This window comes from Ictidomys tridecemlineatus, unplaced genomic scaffold (assembly GCF_052094955.1).
Source record: "Ictidomys tridecemlineatus isolate mIctTri1 unplaced genomic scaffold, mIctTri1.hap1 Scaffold_46, whole genome shotgun sequence".
Lineage (NCBI taxonomy): Eukaryota > Metazoa > Chordata > Mammalia > Rodentia > Sciuridae > Ictidomys > Ictidomys tridecemlineatus.
The window spans coordinates 2,512,722-2,521,970 of NW_027522984.1; the positions used below are offsets into that span (position 1 = coordinate 2,512,722).

The following is a 9,249-nucleotide window of genomic DNA, read 5'->3' on the forward strand; positions in this document are numbered from 1 at the left end:
GATGTGAGGGAAGGGGAGGGGGGATAGTAGGGGATAGGAAAAGTAGTATAATACAACAATTACTAATAGGGCATTATGTAAAATTGTGGATGTGTAACCGACATGATTCTGCAATCTGCATTTGGGGTAAAAATTGGGAGTTCATAACCCACTTCAATCTAATGTATGAAATATGATATGGCAAGAGCTTTGTAATGTTGTGATCAACCAATAAAAAATAAATGTAAAATGCAAATAAGATAAAAATAAAAAAAAGAAAGAAAAATAAAATAAAATAGAGACCTAAAAAAAAAAAACAATGTTATGGGTAAACTTAAAAAAAAAGAAAAATAAGTCATTAAACCAGCTTTAAAAAGAAAGAAAGAAAGAAAGAAAGAAAGAAAGAAGTGTATCATGATAGATTTCTCCTTTAGAAATAATTCAAATGACCTTCCTAGAAAGAGTCAGCAGGTCTGGGGATATAGCATGCAGAAGGCCTTGGAGGTTAAAGCCCAATACTGCAAGAAAAGAAAAGGGAGGGAAGGGAGAAATAAAGAAAGAAGGGAGGGAAGAAGGGAGGAAGTAAAGAAGGAAGAAAAAGAAAAAATGAAGAAAGGAGGGAGGAAGGAAGGAAGGAAGAAAAAAGGGAGAGAACAAAATCAGGGAAAGCAATGGGTCATTAAAGCAAAAGGGCAAGCAGTACAAATATAAATATATGAAATAAAATCTGTTGAGACAGTTTAGAGAGCTTTAGAATTTGCATGACATCAAACTGAATGGTATTATTACTGTATAGAAACTTAAGAAGCTCCACCTTGGCCTGGCCTAAACCAAACTCAGGGGTGGGAGGCATAGAGAGGACTCCTGTCTGGCTGGAGTGGAAGTGACCTGAACCCGTGACACTTCAGGATGCACTGGTTAGGGAAGGAATGGGCCAAGACTCCCCTGATGGGCACTTGAGCACCACAAGGCTCCTGGGAGTCCTTCCCCCCAGCTCCCCACCTTCACAACCCCCCCTTGCAGGCATTCTCAGTGGTCTGTTCCGTTGCCTGGTGCAGGTTTGAGTTCCTCACCAAACACCTGAGTGTTCACAGCCTATGTTGGCCTGCCTGGGCAGGCTGTGGTTGTGGTTGCAAGAGCCAAAGCCAACTTAGCTTGATGGAGGCACCAAGGACTGCCCTACAGCCATATTAGCGGGTGGTCCTGGAAGAAGTAGGCAGGGTTTGGGCAGCATTGTCTGAAGACATGAAGCCAGGCCCTAATCCTTATGATGTTCCTTGGGAGTTGGTGATGTGTAGAGCTATTGGATGTTTTGCTCTTCTTTTGTTTTTGTGGAGAAGTTTTCAGTGTGTTAGAAGCAGGCTTTATGTGGGAAGAGAAAAACAGCTGGCTTTAAAACTTTCTAGAAGAATTGAAGAAAAATGTGAACTACTAGAGAAAGTTGGCCTTGTTCAAAAAGAGCTTGAAGGCTTAGAGTCAACTTTAAAGGGCAGCAATTCTGAGAAGGGTCTAAGAGACGTCCCAAATTTGGAGGCAACCTATGAAAAGCTGCATAGGTCCAAACCGAGCCATGGGGATGAAAGACTCTTTCTAGAAAAAGAGCTAAAAGAACAAAAGGCCAAACATTGTAAACAGGATGAAATCATGGCAGATATACCGAGAAGGATAAAGTCCTTTGAAGGTGAATCAGAATCAGTAGATCACAAATAGCTGAAACTAAAACAAACTTGAGACTGTTTCAAATGAGTGAGGAAGAACTTCAGCTGGCAATGAAGGAAGCCTTGGATGAACGTTCCCAGCTTCAGCAAAGTCAGAAACCCATCTTACAAGGAGACGCTGAAGCATGGAGGGAACAAGGACGTGTCCAATGTAAAGAGAGCACCACATTGGAAGACTCTCAATTCCATGCAAAACAAGTTCAAACTGATAAAGAAAATCACATGGAGTCTCTTACTGAAGGCTTGCTGAAGATGAAAGATAGGTCTTCTCCAACCAAGGAAGCCCAAACAGACATTGGGAACTTGGAATGGGGAATGACGAGTGAATCAGGAATTGGTGCTCACTTGGATGATGAGCCCAAAGGAGCTTTGAAGAAACTGGTTGATGGTGCTAAGCTAAAGGCCTCCTTAGAAACATTAGAAGGACAAAGATATCAAACTGTGCTTTATTATCTGAAGTAGAGAAAACAAAGGAAGACCTCAGAGAACAGATTAGAAGTCTGAAGACTGAACAGGCAACCTTGTTATCAGAAAATACATGGCTTGAAGGTGAGAATGAGAACCTTCAGCAGAAATTTAAAGTCATGATGGAATGCTATCAAGAAAATATGATGAAACTCCATGGGAACTCAGAGTAGAGGAAAATTACCGGGTGGGGCAAGAGGAGAAACTTTCCAAGGTCAAAGAAGAGATGGGCCATACAAGAGAAGAGCTGGAGACCTACAGAAAGCAAGCCAAATATCTTAAAGAAGAATTGGAGAGAACCATTCAATCCTGTCAGGGGAAGATTATTTACTGTGAGAAAAAAGCACATGAGAGTGAGTTGGCGGCTTGGATTGCTGAAAGAAACCTCCATTATTTCATGAAACAAAACGCTCACAACAGACAAAAGTTAACTGAAAGGGAGCTTCAATTTGAACTTGTAGAGGAAGATCCCTGTGCACTTGGTGTTTCAAATGCAGCATTGGGCAGAAAGCATTCCCCCAATGGTCCCTCACCATTGGGTCCTCCTTGGCAAGGTGGATGTTATTCGAATTATGGTAGACCATCACGACCAGCAGAACTCAGAGGTTCTAATCTGCCTTCTTTGGATAAAGAGGATGGGCCTATGTCTTCAGAAAGTCAATCCAGTAGAAAGGAGACCAAAATCAATCTTGATGATTCCAATGTCCCCGATTCATCTCTCCCTGCTGAAAACCAAGCAACTGGCTCTGGCTCATTGTTGGCACCTTTTCCTCCAGTCAGAGGTGAATTGTTTCCTGTGGACCCGAGGAGTCAGTTCATGAGGAGAGAACCATTTTCCCCTCCACCTCCTCCAGTTCATGAGAAGAGGACCATTTTCCCCTCTGCCTCCTCCAGGAAACAGGTATGGGGCACCTCCCGGCCTACCACCCCCTCCATTTTTTGCAATGCCAGATGTCTATGAATGGAGGTATTTTCCTCATGACCTTACCCCAAGAGCTGGATTTCCTCCCCCCACCCCTGTATTCTGAAAGTAGAAGTGAGTGCCCTTAAGGCTTCATTCCACCTTCAGGTGAGCCTGCTACTGAACATCAACAAGAAACCTGATATTTTTGATCTCTCTTCAAAAGTAATTTGACTTACCTCTCATTTTTAGTTTTTAAGTAATTGCTTTTACTTAAGTAAGTGATTATACTTTTGCTCTGACTGAAGCTAAATAAAACTATAATTCTTAGGATAGTATTTTGGAAATAAAGATGGTTTAAATATGATATTATGAGTAAATTATTTCCATTCTATTTTACTCTAAAGATTACAGCATTGAATTTGATTGATCCACTATTCTATAAACAACAATGGGATTTTCATGTATGTCATCTAGCCTCTGGGGATATTTTAAATGCCCAACAAAGACAGTCCCTTTATACAAAGAAGTGTATTTACTATGATTGTAGCAAATGTGAAAGGAACTTTATGCTTAATGAAAGATTTTCATTGATTTTCAGTCTTGTGGGGCATGTCAACTAGTTTTCCCATAAAACAATAACTAGAGCATATTAAGAGTAAGCCAGAAAACACTACTAAACATGTCATGGAAGTAGGAGATCTCAAATACAAAGAAAGTTGCAGTTCTCAGGAAACATTTTGGAATTGGAAACCACAATTTAAACTCACTCTGTTCCCATTTTCCCTGAGTCATCTTGATGACTTCTTCTTCTTCTTCCTCCCTTCTCCTCCTCCTCCTCCTCCTCCTCCTCCTCCTCCTCCTCCTCCTCCTCCTCCTCCTCCTCCACCACCACCTTCTCCTTCTCCTTCTCCTTCTTCTTCTTCTTCCTATTTTTCTTTGTGTTCTTCATCTTTGAGTTCCCTTCTATTGTACTCTAAAGTGTACAGCATTGAATTTGATTAATCCATGATTCCATAAACAACAATGAGATTTTCAGTTATGACATATAGTTTATTGGGATATTTTAAATGCCCAACAAAGACAGTCCCTTTATACAAAGAAGTGTATTTACTATGATTGTAGCAAATGTGAAAGGAACTTTTGCTTAATGAAAGATTTTCATTGATTTACAGTCTTGTGGGGCATGTCAGCTGGTTTTTCCTTAAAAGAATAATTACAGCATATTAAGATTAATCCAAAGAACACTACTAAACATGTCATGAAAGTAGGAGATCTGAAATATTTTAAAAAGTGCAGTTCTGAAGAAACATTTTGGAATTGGAAACCAAAATTTAAACTCACTCTATTGCCATTTTCCCTGAGTCATCATTGATGACTACTTCTTCTTCTTCTTCTTCTTCTTCTTCTTCTTCTTCTTCTTCTTCTTCTTCTTCTTCTTCTTCTTCTTCTTCTTCTTCTTCCTATTCTTTTTCATGTTCTTCATCTTTGAGTTCTTCTTCTACCTTTAATAAATTAATCACTCAATTAATTAATTTTTATGTGATTCTGAGGATCCTACTCAGTATCTTGCATATGCTAAGTGAGTGCTGTGCCACTGACCCAACACCCCATTCCCTGTCTTTTATATTTTATGCCCATTTTCATGAAATTCAGAATTGCATTAAGGCATTAAAAATATTGAGTCCAAAAATGAAATTAGAATGTACAGTATGTACTTATAGGCAATTACCTAAATGATAGATGGCTGCCTGCTAGTGTAAGAATCAAAATTCCCACAACTAAAGGACAATCTTTGTTCTGACATTTGAGCTGTCATAAGTAAAGTATACTATTTCCTTCATTATTTATGAGGACACATATAGCACCAATGAATGAATCTAGTAGGTATACCAGTAAGTTGAAATAACCACTAACAATCACCAAAAAAAGGAATTGAGTATATCTCCATTCTCAAAAAAAAACCATGGATAACCAACAACAATTAGGCCTAAATTATTTCTGAATGTTCTATTCATGATGGGGATTCTTTCATTCTATAGTGGTCTTCTCAAAGGCCTGAAATATATTCTAGTCCTTGCTAGCATCTGCTCTTCCACAATAGAGGACTTGGGAACAATAGAATTTGACTGAAATACAGTAGATTCATATATTGAGGGATATCAATATTCCTCAAAAATGCTGTGGACACCAGAGTACTGATATTTGTTAAAAGAATCCTGTTTACAGTTTGTGAAATAGAAGACTCTGAATCATTGTTTTTAGTAATTACCAAGACCACATGGTTCTAGGCTTGGTACTTTACAAAAGAGAAATGTTAGAAAAGTTTATGGAGATGAAAGTTTCTCTAGCTTTCATATTATTTTTAAGAATAGGAATCTTTTAAAAGTATAGGATTTAATACTCTTTAAGAGATTATACTTAACTTCAGTTTTTAAAATTAAAATAGTATAGAACTTTTCACCCTCCACATTAATACAACATGTAAAACTCTGGCTAGAATATTAAATAATGATTATCATGTAGGGAGTATAAATAGGCATTGCACTTGTTGTCTGTGTCTAACAAAATATGATGGTGCCTATGATCCAGAATACTCCACTTTTGAATCCAAAACCCAGAGCACATTGAAGTGTACAATACAAAATAAGTTTTTTAATACCCCATAAACTTTTTGACTGAGTTTTACCATAGAAGGTATAGTTAATATTCACCTATTAGAGCCTAGTAATATATATTCATGAAAATTAAATAACATTTACTCTGACACCTTTTACTACATTTTCTTCTCTTTTCAAATGTAGATTGCATACTACTTAATTTATGTTATTAACTGGTGTTTAAAAAAAAACTGCCATGAAACACTAGAAATATGTTCATCATGGCAACTATATGTCTCTTCACTATGGTATTGCTTAATGGGAAGGGGGGAGGGCTGAATATAACTTAAAAGTCCTTTAGTATGTAGAAAATATAATGTGAATTACAATTCAGTTACCAGTTTGAACTTGATCTGGGTAGCAGGGATACATCTCTCTGCAATAGGCATGCTTCTGAAAAATAGAATGTAGAGCTACAAAAGTGTAGAGAGCCACAAACAAGTCAAGATGGCGCCTGGCAATTTGCTAAGAGGAGTGGTTTGAGGTAATGCCAGCAAGTCTCTAAGATGATGTTGATTGAGTTAAGCTGTGTATAATTGTTAAAATGATAAGGATTGCTGTATCTGGATGATGTTAATTGAAACAAGCTGTGTATAATTACTTAAGTGTCTATATACCTCTACTCTCCTACAATAAAGCGGCTCCTGCTGTATCAACCTTCACAAGTTGCCTGTCACTCCTCCCGGCTATTTTGCCCAGCCAGCCGGACTGTGGCAGATGGTGGCCTGTACAGGGAGCCCCGGGATACTCGGGGGAGAATGACAAGGAAAAGCTGCCCACCCCTAAAGATAGATAGGACAGGAGCAAATCTGCTCGTCTCTAGCAGACAGGGCGAGAGGAAGTATGGCCATTTTTTAAAAATGAAGAAGATTGATAAAATATGTTTGTATCTTGTTTTGTCTTTGTCTTTGTTAGGAAATATGGAAGGGGTGTTAGGTAAATTGCTGAGGAAAGGAGGCACCCAGTGAAATTAAGAACAGTTAAGACATATGTTGATAAAAGACTAGGAACTCTAGTCAGAGGAAGAAAGAAAGTTTAGAGGAGGAAGGATTATCAGGAAAGGAATTACAACAGGAGGCTCCTATGAATCTCTTTTCATCAACGGAGGGTGCATGAAGCATGTTGGCTGCTGTGGGCGTGAGCCGGTAGTGGATGCAGTGGGGACCTTCCAGCTGACGGCTCTTCCTCACCCCCCCCCACCATGGGACTGCCCGAGGATGCTGCAGCTGTGGAGGCCGGGCCACAGGGCCTCTGATGTTTGGTCATTTCCAATGCCAATAACTACAATGGTTCTCTCCTACCTGGAAGCTAATGAGTAATGAGCACCATTAAGACCTATTTCTTTTTTTTTTTAATTATTTATTATTTATTTATTTATTTTTAGTCATACATGACAGCAGAATGAATTTTGACATATAATACATACATGGAATATTCATACATCAATCATATTGTCAATTCTTTTCTGCTGCCTTTTCTATCCTCCTTACTCCTCCCCTCCTCTCCAATCCTTTCTCTCGATCCAATCTAATGTGACACACTTTTTTCTTTTCTCATTACAACATCATATATGTATTCCGTAAATAGTGAGGTTCTCCTTCCATCTTCCCTGCAACTGCCCTTCTCCCTCTTTTTCCCTCCCACCTCTCTTCCCTATTTAGTGGTAGTCTTCTTCTAAAACCATGCAATGGAGAAACAATAGCATCTTCAGCAAATGGTGCTGGAAGAACTGGAAACCCAATGCAAAAAATGAAATTGAATCCCTTTCTCTCACTATGCACAAAAGTCAACTCAAAATGGATCAAGGTGCTAGGAATCAGACCAGAGACTCTGCATCTAATAGAAGATAAAGTTGGCCCTAATCTTCATCACATGGGGGCAGGCCCCATATTTCTTAATAAGACACCTATAGCACAAGAGTTAAAACCAAGAATCAACAAATGGGACAAATTCAAACTAAAAAGTTTTTTCTCAGCAAGAGAAATAATATGTGAGGTAAATAGGGAGCCTACATACTGGGAACAAATTTTTACCCCCCAAACATCAGATAGAGCTCTAATCTCAAAGAACTAAAAAAGTTAAACAACAAAAAAGCAAATAACCCAATCAACAAGTGGGACAAGGACTTGAACAGAAACTTCTCAGAATAGAACATACAATCAATCAACAAGTACATAAAATATGCTCATCATCTCTAACAATCAGAGAAATTCAAATTAAAACTACTCTAAGATACCATCTCACTCCAATAAGAATGGCATCAATTATGAAGTCAAACAACAATAAGTGCTGGCAAGGTTGCGGGGAAAAAAGTACACTCATACCTTGCTGGTGGGACTGCAAATTGTTGCAGCCAATTTAGAAAGCAGTATGGAGATTCCTTAGAAAGCTGGGAATGGAACCACCATTTGACCCACCTATTCCCCTTCTCGTACTATACCCAAAAGACCTAAAAAGTGCATACTACAGGGACACAGCCATATCAATGTATATAGCAGCACAATTCACAATAGCTGGAATGTGGAACTAACCTAGGTGCCCTTCAATAGATGAATGTATTTAAATATATGGCATTTATACCCAATGAAATATTATTCAGCACTAAAAAATAACAAGATCATGGCATTTGCAGGCAAATGGATTGCATTAGAGCAGATTATGCTAAGTGAAGGTAGCCAATCCCTAAAAAACAAATGCCAAATATCTTCTCTTATATAAGGGGGGTGACTCAAAATGGGATAGGGAAGAAGAGCATGAGAAGAAGACTACCACTAAAAAGGCCTATTTCAAATGTAAAAATCCTTGAGATAATGTACTAAATTGTTCAGAAAGTTGTTTCTTAGTGCTTCCTGGAATACTACAGGATTTTCTTTAGCCATCATTGTCGGAGTTCCTGCCTTCGTTCCAGTGCCGGTGAGTACGAGGGTGGAGAGATTTCCACTGTTGCTGAGAACCGGACAAGACTTCAGATCATCATAGCTGATTGCTGTTTCTGCTGCTACAGCTGAGGCTAGCTGCCTGCAGAAATTATCTGGGCTGTGATTTACCTGGACTGTGAACTTAATGGACTGTGATTTAATTAGATACTGCTTTACCTGGATTGTGACAACAAACTGTAATCTATTGAGACAACAAATTGTAACTCAGTATCTTTGCTAAAGGTGTCATTGCTGGTATAATTTTTCCAAAGGCTTCTTACTTGGAGCCATCAATTGGCATGGTATCATGGCATTTTGTATCCTCCCTTTCTGCTTGTAGCAGATTATTTATGGTGTTTGTGTAAAAGAAACAATTGTCATTATCCACAATATGGCTAAGTGTGTTGGGCCAGTAGTCAAAGACAAGTAGGATCCAATTACAATGCTACCAACCTATGACAGGAGGCTGACGATTTGAGGTCAGACCATCCAATGTCGGGTAGGACCATGTATACTATTGGACAACCTAGAAGAACCAGGGTCCCTAAGCCACATACTTGTTGTTTAAAAATAAAAGGGGGAAAATGTAGAGAGCCACAAACAAGTCA

The 9,249-nt window shown here is 38.8% G+C and overlaps 1 pseudogene; it reads left to right on the forward strand.

Annotated features, from left to right (window-relative positions):
* Positions 1-1,224: 1,224 nt before the first annotated feature.
* Positions 1,225-3,266, forward strand: LOC144373721 (melanoma inhibitory activity protein 2 pseudogene; annotated as a pseudogene).
* Positions 3,267-9,249: the final 5,983 nt, after the last annotated feature.